The sequence below is a fragment of the Podarcis filfolensis genome (genome assembly GCF_964270895.1).
Source record: "Podarcis filfolensis genome assembly, chromosome: 16".
In the NCBI taxonomy this organism is placed as follows: domain Eukaryota; kingdom Metazoa; phylum Chordata; class Lepidosauria; order Squamata; family Lacertidae; genus Podarcis; species Podarcis filfolensis.
In genome coordinates, this window is record NC_139620.1 from 23,509,364 (window position 1) to 23,523,784 (window position 14,421).

The 14,421-nt window shown below is 46.1% G+C and overlaps 2 long non-coding RNA genes across 2 annotated transcripts in view; both read right to left on the reverse strand.

Moving 5' to 3' along the window:
• Positions 1 to 14,421, reverse strand: part of LOC310751491 — a 44,088-nt gene that overhangs the window by 19,657 nt on the left and 10,010 nt on the right. The gene's annotated exons all lie outside the window — the stretch shown is intronic.
• Positions 9,543 to 14,386, reverse strand: LOC310751464. Its single transcript, XR_014542526.1, has 3 exons — positions 14,208 to 14,386; positions 13,982 to 14,044; positions 9,543 to 10,070 (listed from the first exon to the last, which is right to left on the reverse strand). It is a non-coding gene; the product is annotated as an uncharacterized lncRNA (long non-coding RNA).

Below are 14,421 nucleotides of genomic sequence, written 5' to 3' on the forward strand. Positions count from 1 at the left end.
AATATTTAAAAACCCTAACACAGAATAAAACATAAGAATATAAAAGTATTAATCCATTAACAAAAATAAAAAGACTGACTCGTACTCCACTAAAAGGTGGACCAGTCCACACTCACACAGTGTTATGATTAAATTAATATCCAGACTACTGGGTAAACCAGCATGTTTTTGCTTGGTACCTAAAAATGGACAGTGTTGGTGCCCGGCGAGTTTTTCTGGGGAGAGGGTTCCAAGAATGGTCTCCCAGGCCCTGTTGGCGCCTTTTTGACAATTCCACATTCCCATTCGATCTCAGGAAGGGATAAATGTGTCAGGTAGTAGATGGGTCATGTGAGGGATTTGTAGGGGATTGGAAGGGAATTAAATCTGAGCCTGATCTTGGGCGTGCAGTGCAGGATGAAGCGATAACAACTTAGCAGAGTTGCATTAGGAACCAGTGAGATTTAGCTCAGCGGGCAAAATCAATGAGCTCTCCACGTGAAGTAAGCAAGTGGAAAGACAGAAACAGGCAAGCTGGTACAGCTATCCATGGCTAGGCTACTAGCCCTGGTGGCTATGTTCAGCCTCCATGGTTGAAGGCAATTTGCCGCTCAGTTAAAGTTGTGGGGAATCACAAGTGGGGAGCTGTTTCTTACAAGCTAACAGCAATAGAATATACTCTTGATTATCCTTATGCGGAAGGCCCCAAATTTATTCTCCAGGTAGGGCTGGATGCGTTCCCTGACTGAAGTCTTTTTTTTTTTTTAAGCGTTTATTAATTTTCCAATAAGAACATCTACCATAATTAACATATCCAATCCAATCCAATAAAAATAAAAAAAACTAAAATAAAAATGTCCAATTGTCTTCCAAATTGTAATAATTTTTGTTTTGGCTTCCCATGGTCTGAATTCCGAAGCGCTTTCAATATCATAGTCCTGCCTCTCGTCATCATCAATGTTTTTTATAATTCCACATCGTGATTTTATCCCTGACTGAAGTCTTGAAGTCACTGTAGACAGAATTGAGCTAGATCAAGGTTTCCCAAACTTGGGTCTCCAGCTAGGACTACAATTCCCATCATCCTTGCCCACTGGTCCTGCTAGCTAGGGGTGATGGGAGCTGTAGTCCCAAAAACAGCTGGAGACCCATGTTTGGGAAACCCTGAGCTAGATGGACCAATGGTCTAGCCCAGAATGAAGCAGCACCCTGTATTCCTAACAGTGCTGCAAAGTGGGTCAGTAGTGATCTCCACCCTGTAGGCTTGAGAGCTTGAGAGAGCAGCCTGGTCCCCTCCAGATCTTTAGGACTACACAACTCTCATCAATCATCCCCAGCCAGCAGGGCCACACTGACAGGGGCTGATGATGGGAGCTGAACTCCAAACGATTCAGAGGGCGCCACGTTGGTGAAGGCTGGCCTACTACCTTGAATCGGAGGCCACCTGGTCACAGCTACAGCCGCTCAACTGAGCTGCCAACAGAAATCGTGCAGGTGTGTAAATCCCCCATTGTGGGAAGAATTTTGAGAAGGGTGGGAAAGCGATGGACGTGTTGGAAACCCAGAAGAGAAGTAACCCAATAGGCAGATGTTCTGGAGAAGGACAAAACAGAAGAGTGGGGAGCTGTCTTGCGCTGTTGGAGCTGGACGGATAAAGGAGGGACATTGCAGTCAGAGGCGGAACTGCAAAGAACAAAGGCTAAGCCTGCAATTTCTGTAGGGATGATCTTCCTGGTCTGAATCAGAAAAATGTAGAGCAGGGGTTCCCAAACAGTAGAACACCTCAGATTAAGGTTCCCAGATTTTTTTCCAATGAATCCAGGGACACTTTTCAACTTCAGTCAAATTCAGTGGATTTTGTCAGGGGACAAAATCCGGGGACTGTCCCTGGGAAATGGGGACGTCTGGTAAACTTACCTCAGATGCTCTTATCACTGAGCTACACCCCCCACCCCCCAAAAGAGTATTGTAATTAGCAACCCAGGAAACTGCTGTCTACCTATGGTCCATCTCACTCAGTATTGTTTACACTGACTGGCAATGGCTCTCCAGGGTTTCAGGCATATTATCCCCACCCTCCAGGCCTAGCTGGAGATCCTAAGGATTGGTCCTGAGACTTTTTTTGAGCACAAGTGAATGACAGCCCTTCTTAAGAACAATAAAAATAAAAATCAGTGTGGGGTATCATTGAGTGTGGAAGGTATTCTCCTGAGTTTATAACTCTACGGGACCGCCTCTCCTGGTATGTCCCACAAAGGATCTTACAGTCTTCAAACAAAAACATCTTGGAGGTCCCGGGCCACAGGGAGGTTAGGCTGGCCTCAACCAGAGCCAGGGCTTTTTCGGCTGTGGCCCCAATCTGGTGGAACGCTCTGTCACAAGAGACTAGGGCCCTGCGGGACTTGACATCTTTCTGCAGGGCCTGCAAGACAGAGCTGTTCCACCAGGCCTTTGGCCAACGCACAGTCTGACCCCCTCCTTTGGTAATCCTCATAGAACTCTAGCCCAATGGTTGCCATTAATTTGATTCTGAATTGATTTTAGAATGAATTGATTTTAGAATGCATTTCAATTCAATGTTTGTGATGTTATGTAAACTGTGTTACTTTTATTGTTGTTAGCCGCTCTGAGCCCGGCTTCGGCTGGGGAGGATGGGATATAAATAAAATTTTATTATTATTTTTTTATTATTATCTCCTGGCTATAGTTCTCTTTAGAAGCAGAGTTTTCTTCCTTTTACTACCAACCTCTCCAGATCTTAAATCTAAGATGTCTATCAAGAAAGTAAGAAGAGTTTGCTGGATCAGGCCAATGGCCCATCTAGTCCAGCATCCTGTTCTCACAGTGGCCAACCAAATGTCTGTGGGAAATCTGCAAGCAAGACTTGAGCAGAAGAGCACTTGTAGTTTCCAGCAACTAAGATTCAGAAGTGTTGCTGCCTTTGACTGTGCAGGCAGAGCATAGCCATCTGATAGCCTTCTCCTCCGTGAATTTGTCAGGTTCTATTTTAAAGCCATCTGGGTTGGTGGCCATCACTGCCTCCTATGTGCTGTGTGAAGAAGTCCTTTCTTTGATCCATCCGTAGTCTACCTCAGAAGAATTCAGCTTCACAGGTTGGCTGTGGTCTTCAAGCCTGATGAGAGTTGCTGTCCCAAAAAATCTGCAGGGTGCCAGATTGGGGGAGGCTGGTGGGCACCATATCATGAAACGTGACACATGATGCAATTGAGGAAAGCAGTGCTCATTTACTCTGCTTGACAATTGCCCCATTGGTTCCAAGAAGCACATTATTGTTTATGACCCTACTAAAATGGGTTGCGTGTTGTGTTCCACATGCTGCCTTATTGCTGGGCAGAATCCACGCCCCTATAGATCCTGCGGAGTCAGTTGTCTGCTTAGTGACACCCACAAAGTGTAGCTCTACCGATTAGTTCAGTTTCTTGGGAAGGAAAGCCCTGTTGAAACGCCAAAAGTTTTTGGGTCATTCTCAGTTTTGCCTAATGAGGCCAACACCCATTTGAATCTCCCTTAGTCTTAAGGTTTGGGGGCCAACTCCCATACTTTCAGAAGGAGGCACCTCATTTTCTTAAGCTGCTCCTCCGCCTACCGTCCTGGCTTAGACATTTGATCTCCTGAAAAATGGCACCTTCTGCTGAGGTTGGTATCCTGCAGAAATAGGATACTTGCTGCTCCAAAACACGAGCACAGATTTGGAAAAATTTTGCGCAGATGTAAATTTAGAAACCAGTGTTATCCATTTAAATAGAAACGCAGTAAGCCAGCAACTTACGCAAAGCTTTGGTTTCCGGGAACTGTGCACAAACGCAGAAATGCATAAAGCTAGGAAAGCCCCTTAAACAACCCATTAAAAACCCGATGTAAAAATAACCAGCACTCACTGTCGCTCTCAGACCACCTCCGTGGTCTCTCTAGGCCCTGACGCACTCTTCAACTCTCTGATGACACCCAAACACTCTCCCAGGATGAGTGCAATGGTTGATGACAATGCCAACTGTGGATTTCCACTCTCCCACCTCCTTTTGACATTTCTGCTACCACATCTTTTAATTTCCCCCACGTTTCCCCCATTATTTATTTTTCGATTGCCTGTGTAAGGTTGCGATCACCTAAGAAACGTGAGTGTTAAGTTGCGGGCTTACTGTTCATTAAACCTCACCGTGGTGGGAAGGAATTTGACCAGGTGAGCTGTGGATGGGCTTGGTCCAGGGGCCAACCAAGTTTTCTTACAATCAGGTGGTGTATAAATTTTGTAAGGGTGGGGAACTAAGACAAACCACAACGAATGACCAAACAAATGTGAAGGTGTTACTGGGAGCATTAAATCTTTGCACTAGACACAGACTGGACAATGTTTCAAACAGAGGACTAGCCTATGCAAAGTAGGAGGCAAGACCACCCTCAACTACAAAGCCCTAACATCGGAGCCATCTCTTTGATCTGAGCTCAGCTGATGTCAGAACTGGCCAGGGATGATGATGGGAGTTTTAGCTGAGCAACATCCAGAAGACCAGAGGTTCCCCACACCTTGTCTCCTCTGTAACCTGACCATCTTTGCAACATGGCCTTTGAACGTGCTGACAGTGACTGCCTCCAGCCCTTTGGATCTTGGTCTGCCTGCAAAATTGTCTCCACTAGTTGCTCTGAGTTGGCCAAAACTATCATCGTCATTGTTATGTACTGAGTTGAATAGGATCCAAAATGCAGCAGTCTGATTGGTCCTAGAACAATAGGATTCAGAATGCAGCAGTCTGATTGGTCCGCAGGAGCAACCCAATCCAACTCCAGGTGGAAGTGAATCCGCAACCTGATTGGCCTACAGGAGAATCCCAGAATTAGCCAATCACGTGGGGCCCATTGTGTAAATAATGTATATAAAGCAGACATTTTGGGGAAATTCCATTCCTCACTACTATGAGCTGAATAAAGAGCATGAAATCTACACTTGACTCCGAGTATATTTCAATCATCATCATTATTATTGAAGATCACAGGGCGGTGCCCAACATAAAAATACAAAACGAGAACACAAAATACATAATAAAAACAAACCAATAACCCCCCCTCCCACAAACACATTAAAAAGGCCATGGAATGTTTAATCAGCCAAAGGCCTGGTTAAAGAGAAACATTGTTGCCTGGCACCTAAAATATATGTAATGAAGGCGACAGGTGAGCCTCCTTGGGGAGAATAGACCACAGATGGGAAGCCACTGCAGAAAAGGCCCGTTCTCGTGTTGTCAGTGTATCATAGAGGAGGCACACGAAGAAGGGCCTCAGATAATGATTGCAGGGTCCTGGATCATATGGAAAGAGGTGGACCTTGAGGTTTTGCAGTCCTGAGCCGTTTAAGGATTTTATAGGTCAAAACCAGCACCTTGCATTGGGTCCAGAAACTAACTGGCAGCCAGTCAGGGCAAGTCAGGCCAGGATTAGTGTAATATGCCCAAACCGTCTTGCCCCAGTCAGCAACCTGGCCACCAAATCCAGCTGAAGTTTCCGAACCGACTTCAGAGGCAGCCTGATGTATAATCCATTGCAGTAATCTAACCGTGAGGTTACCAGAGCCTAGACAACAGAAGTTGTGCCACCAGCTGCCGTTGATGGAAGGTACTCCATGCCACCAAGGCCACCTGAGCCTCGAGTGACAGCAAAGGATTCAGAAGCACCCTGAAGTTACGTACCTGCTCCATCAGAGGGAAGGTAGCCCCATCAAGAGCAGGCAACCTCCCATCCATCTGGTCTAGGGAGCCACCCACTAACAGTGTCTCTGTCTCAACTGGATTGAGCTTTAGTTTGTTGGCTCTCATCCGGTCCATTACCCAGGCAAGACATCGGTCCAGCACATCCTCAACCACACCTGCAGATGTAAAGGAGAAATAGAGTTGTGTGTCATTGGCATATTGCTGACAACCACCCTCCAAAACTCCGGATGACCCCACTCAACAGTTTCATGTTGTTGTTCAACAGCATGGGGAATAAAATCAAACCCTGAGGAACCCCACATGGGGCTGAAGAACACTCCCCAAGCATCACTCAGGGCGGCTAACAACCAATAATAAAAACAAGTTGATTAAAACACAATTTAAAAGATTAAGATACAACATTAAAACATTAGGGTGCAATCTCTTCATAGGAGGAGAAAGGAAAAAGAAAGAGGGGGAGGGAATCAAACTGATTCTAAGCCAAAGGCCAGGTGGAACAACTCTGTCTTACAGGCACTGTGGAAAGAAATCAGATCCCACAGGGCCCTGGTCTCATGAGACAGAGCGTTCCACCAGGCTGGAGCCAGTGTTGAGATGACTATCCAAGTATAGTGGTACCTCGGGTCAGTGGCGTAGCGTGGGTTGTCAGAACCCGGGGCAAGGCAAGTAATTTGCACCCCTAACCCGTGGATTTGCGCCCCCTAACCCCCAGATGTTGCGCCCGGTGCGGCTGGCCCCCCCTGCACCCCCCACGCTACGCCACTGCCTCGGGTTACAAATGCTTCAGGTTATAGATGCTTCAGGTTATAGATGCTTCAGGTTACAGACTCCGCTAACCCAGAAATAGTACCTCGGGTTAAGAACTTTGCTTCAGGATGAGAACAGAAATCACACGGTGGTGGTGCAGCGGCAGTGGGAGGCCCCATTAGCTGAAGTGGTGTTTCAGGTTAAGAACAGCTTCAGGTTAAGAACGGACCTCCAGAATGAATTAACTTCTTAACCTGAGGTACCACTGTAGGACCAGAATGTCTGCAAAACAGTGCCACCCACCCGCAACTCAGACAGCCACTCCAGAAGGATGCCATGGTTGAAGGTATCGATAGACATTTTTATTTCTCTCTTGCCAAGCCTGCACATTTATGTTTTGGCTCCGAGACCAGACAAGCATAATTCCACACCGCACTTCACTTTGCATTCCTATTCAAGGAGACATTCTCCACCCCTTTCAGACACTGGAACAAAAGCGTAGGGTCAGACACACTAAAAGCGACAAGAGGGTTCAACAAACAGGTTTGATAGGGTCGGCATTCCAGGGTGCAGCCTCTATACTGCCGGAGATCAGTATTTTTGAGAGATTAAACTTCTCAGACTTCCCTGGGGAAGAGGGATTGACGCTTAAACCGCTCTGGGAATTGTGTGCATATAAATGCATATATTAATGAAAGCTGCATTAATGTATTAAATTATAGACAACTCCTCACTGACGTGCGTTCAAAATACACATGTGCATCACCACAAACCTGGAAGTGGCATGAAAAAGGGCAAAAATGGCCCTGAAAGAGCACAAAAATGGCAAAAGTGGCACGAAAATAGGCTCTAGCAATCTCTTGAGCTTTTGCAAGTGTAATCCTAGGACCCTTTGCACTGACATTTGAGGCCTGTGGAGAGCAAGGAGGTTTGTGGTGGAGTTTGGTGGAGTTTTGTTCTGAAGGGGTTTTCAAAGGTTTCCAGAGGTTCAAAGGGTTGTTTGAAGGCTTTTTCCAGTGGTGTTCCCAATATATGCATAAATGAGAAAATTGCTTTGCAAAAAATTGTATATTAGGGGAAATTCGCTGTCAAGCTTTATTGAGGATTCTTTAAAAAAAATATATCCAAATTGGTTCAGAAAAGTGCAGAAAAAACAAGAAGCATAGAGAACTGATACTGATGGATCAATCCATGCCTAGCTCAGAGGATCTCACTGTCCTGTTGAAATGAGATTCACCTGCCAGATTTGGTTCCTGGAACTGGGGCAGAAACAGTTTGCAACATGGTCCTTTGCCAGCTTACAGAACGATTGGGACAGGCCTGCTGGGCACCCACTTCTATTTCTTCATCCCCAGCCAACTGCTTCTCCTTTCCTGTCAGAAACATTTTGAGTGAGACAATGCTGTCCATCTCTCTTGGGCTCCTTTCCAAGGATTTCCTCATGACTGCAGGTCTGATGCTCCGACAACAACATAACAAATTAAGTCTTTGTGGTGCTGTTGCGCTAATGAGGGTTGCTTGGCAGTTTCGCCCTGGGAGTAGGTCTGCCATCTCTGGATGTTAACCATTCTGATACCTGAACAGGTTTCAAAGGGAGAGTCACCCGACAGGAGCTAACTGTAAACGTTCTCTGCCATTATTTATTCATATTGAAACAACCAAGCTAATCATTAAACCAATTAATACAGCCAAACAAAACAGGTGAGGGAGGTGTTTCAAGATGAGGGCCACATTTCCTTCTTGGCAGGCTTCTGGGGGCCGTTTGCCAGTGGTGGGTGGGGCTGGAAACAAATGTAGGCGTAGCAATAAATGTCTATTTTACCTTTGTCCCATAGGATAGTTTACACCCACCCACACCTGTCTCTCTGCGCCAACCAGCAAGGAAGGGGTGTTATCAGAGTTCCGCCAGGCCAACACATTAAAAACATTGGCAAGATTATTGTAACAACCTGCAGTTTCATAAGAGTATATATTTAAAGTAGGTAATTAAATGAGCGAATTAAATGAATTTGGATCTGCAGAAGATTTAAAAAAATTAATTTAAGGAACCACAGAAAGAGGGGGAAGGAAGTCAAACTTTGAAATGTTAAATTGATTGTAAAACTAATGCAATGTATAAACTTGAAAAGTATAAATAAAAACTTTTTTTAAAAAAAAGTACATAAAATAAATCCATAGAGCCTCATACTAAACAATGTAAAAAAGCTAACCTAATTTGACTGCTTAAAATGTAGCATCATAGTACCAGCAATAGAAGAGAACAGCCTATTTTAGGATATATTTGTTTGCGAGGTTCTTTCACAGTCTTAAGACAGGTATGAGGAACCAGTGGGCCTTCCATCATCCCTGGCCATTGGTCGTGTTTCCTGGGGCTGATGGGAGTTGTAGTCCACCAACATCTCTCTGTAGATTCCCTACTCATGCTTTAAAAAGGTAAAGGGACCCCCTGACCATTAGGTCCAGTCGTGGCCGACTCTAGGGTTGCGGCACTCATCTCGCTTTATTGGCTGAGGGAGAAGACATACAGCTTCTGGGTCATGTGGCCAGCATGACTAAGCCACTTCTAGCGAACCAGAGCAGCGCACGGAAACGCCGTTTACCATCCCACCAGAGCGGTACCTGTTTATCTACTTGCACTTGACGTGCTTTTGAACTGCTAGGTTGGCAGGAGCAGGGACCGAGCAATGGGAGCTCACCCTGTTGCGGGGATTCGAACCGCCGACCTTCTGATCGACAAGTCCTAGGCTCTGTGGTTTAACCCACAGTACCACCCGTGTCCAATTTATACTAAATTTAAATTCATAACTACCAATTTATACTAAAGCAATTCTGGATTTACTCTCTCTCACACACAAAATTCTAGCAACTGGTTCTGAATCACTCTTTTCCCCCTTTTCTTTTTTAGGTTATCCTTTTCTTCGTCGCCTAGCAACACTGCTTGGAAACTGCAGCAACCCCCCACCCCAAACAAAAAAACCCCAAACCCTGCTCCTAGATAATTCTGAACTGGAGCTTCTTCGATCTTCCCAAGGTATTAGATCCTGCCTGCTCTTCTGTGCATTAGTAAATTTATTTTCAAACTAGCCTGGACCCACATTTCCCAAATGTTCACCCACATTTTGCAGAGTATCTCAAAGACACTATTGCTAAATCATGATTTGTTGAGATTTTTTTAAAAAAATTGAATGTGATTGCTGTGTTCTCTCAAGTGTGGACAGGCAAAGCACAACTGAGGCTTTTGGGGTTCCTGCACCTTTAGTTAAATGTTTCCTGCTGTCAGCTTCTGCCCCTCCTATTGCTTCTTGCTGAGCATGGCCTTGGCGTGGCTGGCTGATAGGAGTTGTGTTCCAAAACAGCGGGAGGGTGGCAGGTTGGGGGTCGAACCCGCAAGCTTGCTGCTGTCAGCACCACATTCTAACCAATTTGGCATTCCAGTGTTGGTGACCTGGGTTCTCTACCCCCTTCTCTACGTTTCCTTGGCCTGCATTGCCATAATGGTCTGCATTGCCTCCTGGGCCACTTTCCAAGGGGCAGGTGGACAGGGCTGGAACCAAAAAGACTCTTGTCTTTGAACATTAGACTAGGGCCATATCTGGGTCCAGGCCCTGAAGTTCCCCAATCCTGGTAAAGAGGGAAAGATAGAAAAGTAAACAGCAGGGTATTACATTATCAATAAGATTCAAGATGTATAATTGTCAAAGGCAGCTCACACATTTCATTTCCTAAATTGGTATGGACCACCATACACATTTTGTACGCCAAAGATTCCAGATAAAATTCCTGGCACCTCCGTTCATTTAAAATACTTTCTGCCACTTTTGAGTACAGGATTCTCAAGGTAACTAACAAAGGCACAACTTGGGTTGGCAGAAAAATAATAAGCTAGAACAATTTTTTTATTAAAAAAAAGTGATGTTACTATATTTTCGGATGAAGAAATACAAATATTGGCCACTCCTAATGCTGGGTGAGCATTATAATTTTAGGATTATAATTCACAGGGCCAGGAATTTCAGGTTTTAAGAGAAGGTAAAGGTAAAGGGACCCCTGACCATTAGGTCCAGACATGGACGACTCTGGGGTTGCGGCGCTCATCTCTCTTTATTGGCAGAGGGAGCCGGCGTACAGCTTCTGGGTCACGTGGCCAGCATGACTAAGCCGCTTCTGGCGAACCAGAGCAGCGCACGGAAACGCCGTTTACCTTCCCGCCGGAGCGGTACCTATTTATCTACTTGCACTTTGACGTGCTTTTGAATTGCTAGGTTGGCAGGAGCAGGGACAGAGTAATGGGAGCTCACCCCGTCGCGAGGATTCGAACTGCCAACCTTCTGATCGGCAAGTTCTAGGCTCTGTGGTTTAACCCACAGTGCCAAGAGTCAGTCCCGATTCGACCTGGAGATGCTGGTGATCCAATGCAGGCAAATCAGATGGTCTGACACTGAGCTGTGGCCCTTCATTATATCAAGCCAGACCATTAGTCTGTCTAGGTCAGTGTTGCACACACAGGCTGGCAGCAGCTATTCAGGATTTCAGGCAAAGTCTTTCACTGCCCTTTCTACGAATGCCGGGAACTGAACCTCAGATCTTCTCAGGCAAAGCAGACACTCTACCACCAACCGTTCAACAAATCCTACCCTGTACAATGTTTTGCGCACCTGGAACTGAAGTGAAACCCTTATGGGGTTAGAGATAAAGTTTTATGTTGTTTCCGAAACCATTTTGATTAAAAAACCAAGGATGCCATCTTCCCGCGTTGTCTAATCTCCACCCACTCAAATCTGGACTGGCTTTAAATTGAGCTCCTTCTTTTACGCTAATCACAGTAAGTTCACGGGTGCAAGAGTGGGGGAGGAAAGACGCCACTCCCTTCTGAGGTTCTTTTGATGTTTAACTATACTGTATTCACAGCTGAAACAAAGGGCGGCGTGCCAACAGATTAACATGCTGAACAAGGCAGATGAACACACCCACCTACACGAATTAATTACGCCGTGATGGTTTTGAGCCATCCACTGTGGATCATTCCCTGTGTTAAAATGGGCAACTGCTGCCACCGACAACAGCAAGAAATTGTTACGGCATGGAGTGTTCGCGATTCTGGTTGTTCTATCCTGTTCTGCAACGCTGTTCATTTGCCTAAGTCTCTGCTATAGAGCTTTGGGCGTATCCATCAGAAAGCCCAGCGTAATTGCTTCTGCAATTATTTTTAAGCCTGGTGCCTTGGCTAATTTAAAAGTTTTTATCCAGTGGACACATAACAAGGGACGCTATCCCAGAGAGATAAGTGGGACTTGAATTCATAAGAACTGTGATAAACGATGATCAAAAGGACATAGCTGAATTGTTTTAGAGTTGTAGGATATACAGTGGTACCTCGGTTCCTGAACGTCTCCGTTGACTAACATTTCAGAACCCGAACACCGAAAACCCAGAAATAAATGGTTCCATTTTCAAATGGAAGTTGAACGGTTTCCGCTGCGTGTTTTTCGATTTTCTCTATTGCATTTGCAGCCAGCCCTTTGTGCCTCGGTTTTCGAACGTTTCGGAACTCGAATGGTCTTCCGGAATGGATTCGAGAACCGAGGTACCACTGTATTATGAACAGGGCTGGCGCCACTGCTAGGTGATGAGGGGTGGGGAAAGAGACTGCTATGCGCTACATGACCTGTCCTGTATGGTACCCCCACCAAACTAGGTCTACTGACCTCAGGTGTGATTCAGGATGCTATTTTGTCACCTGGTGCAAGGGGAAGAATCTGTAACATGGGGATAATCCTTAGTGGCCAGATGGAAAAAGGAACAGGTGACTATACATTTTAGAAACCTTTAGTTCCATTGGCCCAGTCCTGTGGAACTCTCTGCCACTAGAGATTCAGCAGGCCCCCTTCTCTGCCAACTTTTAAACAGCTGCTGAAAACTATTTTGTTCTGCCAAGCTTACACAGGCATGTAAGAACAGCACATCCTGCCACGATGGTTGATGTCTATATTTTTCAATGCATGGTTTTATGTATTATTCTAAAGCATGTGGATATTTTTCCTATGAAACAGTGGCATATATATATTTATATATAACAAAGATATATAAATGTAAACAAATAAATGAATGAATGTAAATTGAATTTCTCCCCACTCTCTTTCCTGGATCAAAGCAGTTTATCCATGAAATGTGTGGTGTGGCAGGTGGAAAGTGACTTTTATCTGGGAGGCCAAAGCCCAGAGAGTCCAAGGTTAAAGCAGGGGGCGGGTGTTGTTTGGCTCAGGAGGACTGTCTAGCTGGGTAAGGGTCCCTCTGTTGTTCTGCCTGTGAGAGCTGCCAGTCACTGCAGGCTGGTGGGGGAGCCAAAGGACAGCAGGCCGCACCTTTGCAACACGCCTCCTAGGATGCCAACTTTGCCTCTGCTCTCCCACCTTGAGCCGCAGTTTCGTGTACAGACACTGGTCCCATGATAATGCTTATCACATCTGCCACTGATTACTGCACATTGAACTGCTGTTCAAGCAGGAGGAGATAGCAAAGCTGATCTCTGGGCTTTTGCTACACACACACACACACACATGTGCTTCCTTGGCAGTCCAAAATGTAGGCTGCACCAAGCAAACTCTTGCAATATTTTGAAAAACGATGCAAGAGAGGCTGTGTGGTATAGTGGTTAGAGCTGGGGTCGGCAATTTTTTTTTTGGCCACGGGCCGGTCCACTGTCCCTTAGACCTTGTGGCAGGCCAGAGAAGTGGCATTGGAGGGGTGGGGAGCTGGAAGAAGAGGCGAGGGGGGCAAGAAGTCCTCCTCCCCACCCTCACCCCCATTCACTGCGCTTAACTGCCAGGGGCTGCAGCCGCCACCGCTACCTGACCCACAGGAGCACCGGGGTAGCGGCGGAGGGAAGATGAGCAGTGCAAAAGGGCTGGCTCCGGGGAGGGGCTGCTTAAAATTGCAGTCCGCCAGCTCAGCCTTGCCCCCTAACTCCTCTAGGCAGGGCGGGGAGAAGCCAGGAGAAGGGAGGGAGGAGGCGCCGCCACGGTGTGTGTGTATGTGGGGAAATGGAATGGCGCGGGGGGGGATTTGTGAAGTTGTGGGTGAATATATCAGACGACACAGCAATTCACAGGCCAGAACAGAACTGAACTGAAGGGTTCAGCCAGCCTGCTTATATAGAGCTCCACTACAATGCAACAGTAACAGCTTTCTGTAACTATCCAATCACTGAACGTCACTTTCAAATCCTTATTTGCATATGTGGACCTGAGTGAAAACTATCTACAGTATCCCCCTGCTGGCCCAGGGTGAGAACTTCAGTACATAACAGAAATGGCGCAGCCCAAATGAACAGAATCCCCACGCCGATCCATGGACAGTCCGCAGGTCGGATCCTGAAGGCAATTGGACCTGATCTGGCCCGCAGGCCTTAGTTTGCCGACCCCTGGGGTAGAGTGTCAGACTAGGATCTGGATGGCCAGAGTTCAAATCCCCACTCAGCCATGTGAAGCTCACAGGGTGGTAACCTTGGGAAGATTTCTGCAACCTATGCCTACCTCACAGTGTTGTTTTGAGGATGGAATGAGGAGGGAGAGAACCATGTATGCCACCAGGAGCTCCTAGGAGGGGGGAAAAGGCAGAATATGAGTGCAATAAAAATAAAAATAATAAGTTATCCGGATGCATTTCAAGCAGGAATTAGATTTCTTACCTGGAGTCCCAGAGTGGGTTACAACAATATAATAACACAACATTAAAATCAGTTAAAACACATTTATTTACCTCTATACCTCTGACTCTATTGATCTCTGTGCGTTTGGGGCTTTTCAGTTTGGAACAAAAGGCAAGGAAGGGGTGACAGACAGAAGTTCACAAAATGTGGCATGGAGAGCATGGATAAAGGAATGTTTATCTCCCTCTGTGGTAACCCTAGAACTCGTGGACATCACATGAAACTGAAAGCTGGCAGATTCCACGCAGATCCAAGAAAGGACTT